Source organism: Pollicipes pollicipes, unplaced genomic scaffold (assembly GCF_011947565.3).
Source record: "Pollicipes pollicipes isolate AB1234 unplaced genomic scaffold, Ppol_2.1 Scaffold_4881;HRSCAF=5763_pilon_pilon_pilon, whole genome shotgun sequence".
NCBI lineage: Eukaryota > Metazoa > Arthropoda > Thecostraca > Pollicipedomorpha > Pollicipedidae > Pollicipes > Pollicipes pollicipes.
Window position 1 is genome coordinate 4,186,812 of NW_023596576.1, and position 6,116 is coordinate 4,192,927.

The 6,116-nt window shown below is 50.6% G+C and overlaps 1 long non-coding RNA gene across 1 annotated transcript; it reads left to right on the plus strand.

Moving 5' to 3' along the window:
• Nucleotides 1-172: 172 nt before the first annotated feature.
• LOC119101451 (uncharacterized) lies at nt 173-2,647 on the plus strand. Its single transcript, XR_005094564.1, has 3 exons — nt 173-260; nt 2,088-2,198; nt 2,558-2,647. It is a non-coding gene; the product is annotated as an uncharacterized LOC119101451 (long non-coding RNA).
• Nucleotides 2,648-6,116: the final 3,469 nt, after the last annotated feature.

The window sequence follows — 6,116 nt, forward strand, 5'->3', positions numbered from 1 at the left end:
GATCAGTTAAGGTAAAGTGTCAAACAGCTGTTTTTTGTGTCATTGCACCTGAAACATGCATGCTAAAGTGTTTTAAATAGCTCTTGGAAAAACTAAGCGGTACTATATTGCCCAACCGGTAAATTTCCATGGTTCCCTCGCACGGTTCTGCGAGGAGAGCGATCCGCACTAAGCTTGGGTGACAGGTCGCGGCGTTACGGTGTTAAGAGCAATAACCTGATAGGTAGCGGCGTGTGATTACTCGTCGCACCCATCTAGACGTAAGTGTTGTCTTGGCAGTGCCGAATGGACGTTGGAGAGTCCCGTTGATAGACACGCACTACATATGTACTTCTTTACGTCACTCATTGAGATTACCTGCCCTCCTGTCACTTGAAGTTGGCACGTAAAGCAATATTTAGCCCAAACACCTTTCCAAGAACGTTTTCCACGCATTAACATGGAATCACCGGTGTAAATAGCTCTTGGAAAAGCTAAGCCGTAATATATTGCAAAATCGGTAAGTTTCCAAGGTTTCCTCGCACGGTTCTTCAAATAGAATGATCCACACTGAGCAATGCCAAGGTTCCAAGGTTAGAGCATAAATGTACTTGTTTTACGATTATGTACAATATGTTCTGCCTCAAAAATGATGATGGATGTACAATGCTCTTTTTTAACATTAGGTACCAACATGTACCATGACCAAATCAGTTGGGTAATCTACAAATGCAGGGAGTTAGTTTACAAATGCAAAATGAGTTTTTGTGTGTGACATCATTCTGGCATTCCAAGCCACAGTCTGCATTCCAAAGTCAGTCTGCAGAGTGCAGTACATCTGGCTTAGCAAATTCAAGTATGTCCAAGGGTCTGAGTACACAACATATATTTGTTGCAGTATGTTGCAATCAGTCACATTTTGAAAGGAATGTAATATAGTTAATGACTCTAATATACAATTACCATTTTTGTTAAGTAGTGGTTATATATTTTTGAACCCCATATGTATGATGGGGGATACACACTGCCATCCAGCTGCAGTGTCAGAAGCCTATTTAATCAACATCTTAACTTAATTCAGTGTTATGGGAGCCAAGTATGTCTGAAAAGCATCATCCACTGTACCAGAAAGGTACAAGACACCTGTGTGCAGAACCAGAAGCATCACACACCAGACTCAAGCCAGGCCAGATGGTGCTTGATTTTCTGAATTGTGCAACAATTTTTGCTTGTTAACCTGTTTTGTTTTTTTTTTGCCAGAAATTTCCTTTGCAACATCATAATATTATGTTCAGCATAGTATCTCTTTTTGTAGTCTAGACTGCAGTTGACAGACTGCAGAAGGTGGATATATATAACAACTGTGAGTAATGTTATGCCATGAAAATGTCATTGCTTACATGGCAGAGGGTCAGTAATAGCAGACCCATGTGGTATTAACACAAAACAGAAAACCAGTCATTTTGCCAGCATCCCATTAGTGGTGTATGTCAGCAGGATATTGTGAATGTTGCCATCACTGTTTGTACCTGATTTGTGGCTGTGCTTTGTCATAGGAATGTCATGAAAGTGGGAAATTTTGGCAAAAGCTTAGCCTGCCTCTATTTTCTCATCTATTTGGCACATTTTCCTCTCAATGTCACAGAGAGGGCTAGAGCTAGGATTAGGAAAGGAGGCTGGAGACCTCTCAAATGAACAATAATCTGCACCCCTGAAATGCCAGTGGCCAGTGACTTACATGAGTAACAGCTGCTGGACATTTGCTGGGAACTTGAGACCTACAGCCATGTGTAATCTGGAGTTTGCATGCCACTCTCCAAGAGTGTCCCAAGATTGTGGCTCAGTTATGCTATGACAATATTCAAAGATGTGTTCATAGAATCTTTGCAATGAATAACTGAGTGGCCCTTATTTAATGATGTGCTGTGTCGCTCTGGCATACACAAGTGAGTGGTATTTTGCAATACCATTCACAACATGGCTTTAAAGCAATAGTCATTCCATTAGCTTTAAATAATAATCAACCATGTGTCCCATTTGTATTGTCATATTCCATGCTTGGAGCAGGAAAGCCAAAGTCACTAATGCAATATCCCTACCATCCACAGGTTTGTCAGCTACCATGGATCCATCGAGAAGCATTCCCCAAGACACCTTTGAGCAGCCTGAGGAATCAAAGCTGGGGAGGAAAATCCGGGAGTCCCCTTTCATGGTGGCAGGTACTGCACAATTTTGAACCAAATGTGAGGTAGGGATGCAGCATTTTGAGGATCAAGGCATGGACAAATGTGAAAGTAGCATTTTATTCAGCTGGCAACATCAACATCATGACTGGAAATTTGCAACCGTTGTTTGCATATTGCAAGAGCTGTGAGGCAAATCACCTCTGACATCAGGTCGTTAGGCCAGGATGCACAAAACAATTACTACTCAGTGTGATCGATGATGTCAAAAATTCATTTGATCAAAAATGTTCGGATCAAATATGTAAAAATAATAGAAACGGCCATTGCCTTTGTCTCTGTGGGACACCAGCACACCAGTGCAGATCTTGAGGAACCTATTCTGTGTTTTTCAGGTCTGGGAGGTCTGGTGGGAATTGTTGGCTACAATTTGTACCAGTTGAAAAACAAGCCAAAGGAGGTGCCACTGTCTTTGTACCTCATCCCATGCGCGTGGGGGCGGCAAGGATTCGTCGTCAGCTGCCTGACGTTGGGCGTTTGCTACCAGATGTACAAGGAGCACCTGCGTCCTAAGATAGAGAAGTGGCCGCGAGGCCTCGCACCAAAATGATAAATAGTGCGTGCTTAGTTCTTAGTACTGCTTTTGTGAGCATGTTCGCTCTGGGTGAATGCTCGTTTCCTTGATCATAGCGACCAGATGATTAATGTGCGTAAACCACGGGTTGCTGCTGATTGGTACAACTGGCGGCAGTAAATGCCGTCGGCAGAGCTTCGAGACATGTGCTCGGTTTCGGTTGGCCCCATCACCTGTGTGCGCAATGATGCCCGATTGTGCGGGCCGGCTATGTTGTTTATGTACGTGCTTGCGATGTTGTGTGGAGCTGGGGGTCGACGGTAATACATGTCGAGCCGCGGAAACGTGTGCGAGAGTTTACGACACGGGATGCACCGGGGGCATACCGACGACATACCCGGGATACCGATGTCTGTGCGCAGATTGCCCGCAGACGGGTGTCCGCGCGCACAGACATCAAATGCAGTTTCAACCGCGCCGGAGTCGTCCGTACATAGGGCCTCCGTGGTCCGTCTGTTTCTCACTCAGATGTCGACCCCCATGTGTTCCTAGAGCGCCTAGCTGTTGGCGCCCTGGGCACAAAGCGGGCATCGCAGTGCTTGGCTGACTGGGGGACGGAGGACGTCGCGGCGTTCAGGCGCAGCGCGCTGGGAATGGCTGTGATATTCATGTTCTGCGGTCTGGCCTGTGCAGAACCGGCCCTGGCGCCTAGCACACGCTGGTACTAAGCGGGTGCTGAAACGTAAATTTATGCCCACCGCGCTCCGCGTGGAGAGCGCCGTGTCGAGTCATGCTGAGTTGAGTTGTGCTCAGTGTTGCGGGTCACGGTTACCGCGGGACTGTCGTCGACGTGACCACTCGTGAAGTTAACACAAACATTTCATGAGACCGCGCGTCACCAGTTTGCGGGATGTTACCACGCCGGCGAAGACGGCGGGCCGCGGAGGCGCGACGGATCTAGATGGAGCGAACTCCGCTCACAGTCCCCCCCCTCCCCCTTCTCCGGGGGGGGGGATGCGATTGGCCCTGGAGGGGGCCCACCACACCAACAGTGCACTCTCCTTCAGATCTGAACATGTCAGATTCGCCCAGTGAAGCAGGCTCCTCCGTGCTGAAGACCAGCCTCGTCCATACGTGACCAGGCCCCCACGGGCCAAGCGGAATATTCCCTGGCTGACCGCACGCCACCGACCTTAGGCGGCGGCCGACCATCCGTCGCCCCGGCGTTCTCGAGGCCAGGGCATCCAAACCATCGGCGCGACCGCCGTGGTCTGGATCAGCTTGCAGCCTAAGTTTGTTAATATGTGTCGTAGAAGTGTGGTAGTAACAGTGAGTTACTTTGCATGAATATGTTTTATTCCGGTGGAACCATTGAAAAGCACTTGCCATGAGTTTGCTGTTGTCGCTTTGATAATTCAGCCAAGGTTGTGCAACCAGGTGTTGCATTTCAGTTCGTCGGAATAAGACAGCTTGAAATTGCTTGTTCAAATAAGAGCTTCCGCTAGTTCAGGGAAAAACTAAACTAACAGGTTTATACCAGGATAATACCTGAAACGGGTACTGCGAGACAGGTCAAGGTAGAGATAGGGCAAGGCTGATTTCGTTTACAATAGTTTTGTCATGCCACTTTCACAACCGACAGACACGGGTACCTGGGACATTCTGTAACAGCATTATTTGCTTCACCAAAAGGTAAGTGTTTAATATCGTGCGAATCTCAAGCACACCACCATCGCGCACTGCTCAGCTTCCGCCGGGATGACCAAGACAGGCGACAGGACTGGGAAGGCGGCCCTGGCGCGGAACGCTGGGCTGGTCCGGGTAATTGGTAACAGTCGCGGTAGTTGCGGCTCAGGCAGCCGGCGCAGGAGACACGGTAGGGAGAGCATGATCGGTAAATGGAGATAAACGGCCCACATGCCTCATAGCGCGACCCGTTGCCATGGTTCCGTGACGCGGGCCCCAGGACGCCTAGCTGCCGGTCGGCAAGGACGTGGATTGGAGAAGGCCAACAGCGAACACTGCGAGTGCCCACATGGGGAGTGGAGGCTGAGAATGATAAGCTCGCTCCCGATCAGTCGCTAAACAGACGCCAGCAGAAAACATACTGCCGAAGACATTACCCAGCAGAGTCCCCGCATGTGTGGAAAATCATTTTACATGAAGTGTCTGAGACTGAATATTGTTGTGGGTACTGACAACTCTTCAAGCAGGCATCGACAACGCGCCCGGTTATGGGCCGGAGAACAGCGTCATATTGCACGCTTTAGACGCATTGCAAGAGCTAGAACGTGCCTCGTGCCTCGTTCGCAAAACGACGAATCTCGTCTCCCCGAGACTCGTCAGCACAGCGGCAGCTGCTGCTGCTGTTGCTGGTCCTCTCAGACGCCACGAAGCCTGCAGCGGCTGCCGCCAGGCACTAGCCAATCCGGCCCACAAACAGCTCAGCCTCGGGGGCGCCGCTCTTTATTGGACGCCGCCGGTGGAGTTAGTGCGAAGCGTGCGGTCACGCCGGCGCGGCCCGGCGCAGCGGGCCGGCACCCGGGACGGGACGGGACTGGCGCCAGCGTCGCCACCGACCGGCCGGCGGCCGGACGGCGGCCGCGGCGACAGCTAAGGCCACTTGGAGTGGGACGGCGGGTCAGCCGCCCGTAGCGGGCGGTCCCGGGCGGTCCTGCGCGGCCACGGCAGCCGGCGCGGCACGGCTCGCGTGAGAATAACACAGGTCGGTTTGTACTGGAGACGCCCGGGGCCGGAGAGAGCTGGGACCGGCCCGTGAACCCGCCGGCTCGCGCGACGACTCTTTGGTGCATCTGAACGTGCCGCCCGTGGACGCCGCCAACAAAACGCAAACGACAGACGGCGCGTGCACGCGACGCTCCGTACGGTGAAATAGACAAAATGTGCCTTGGTGTCCGCTACCGTATAAAATATGCGACGCTCAGAGTACAGGAAATCATAAATAACGTCTAATCAAATCAGATTTCGAATGTCTTGGAGGAAATAAGACACCGCGCCGGGTAAAAACCAGTACAGGGTAAAAACCAGTCACTCCAAAACACTCCAGATCCACCCCAAACACTTCATCACGCCGCACGACATGTACCGAACTACATGAGTAAAAAATAAACAATTCGAACTCTTTGAGAGTATGGAAAAACATATGCCAAAAACACTGACACGTGTGCTCTTTGATCAGATCCCTCCTAAGACTAGAGAGCCGCGCATCACTTGACTCCGGTTTGTACGACTGCACTCGGTATTAGCTGCCACCTGTTGACATCATCACTAACTACTACTTTCGCTGACACTCGAGCGCCGTCAGCGCCTCCTGTAGAGCCTCTTCAAACTGCTGTTCTCCACGGGAGATCTGAGGGTGT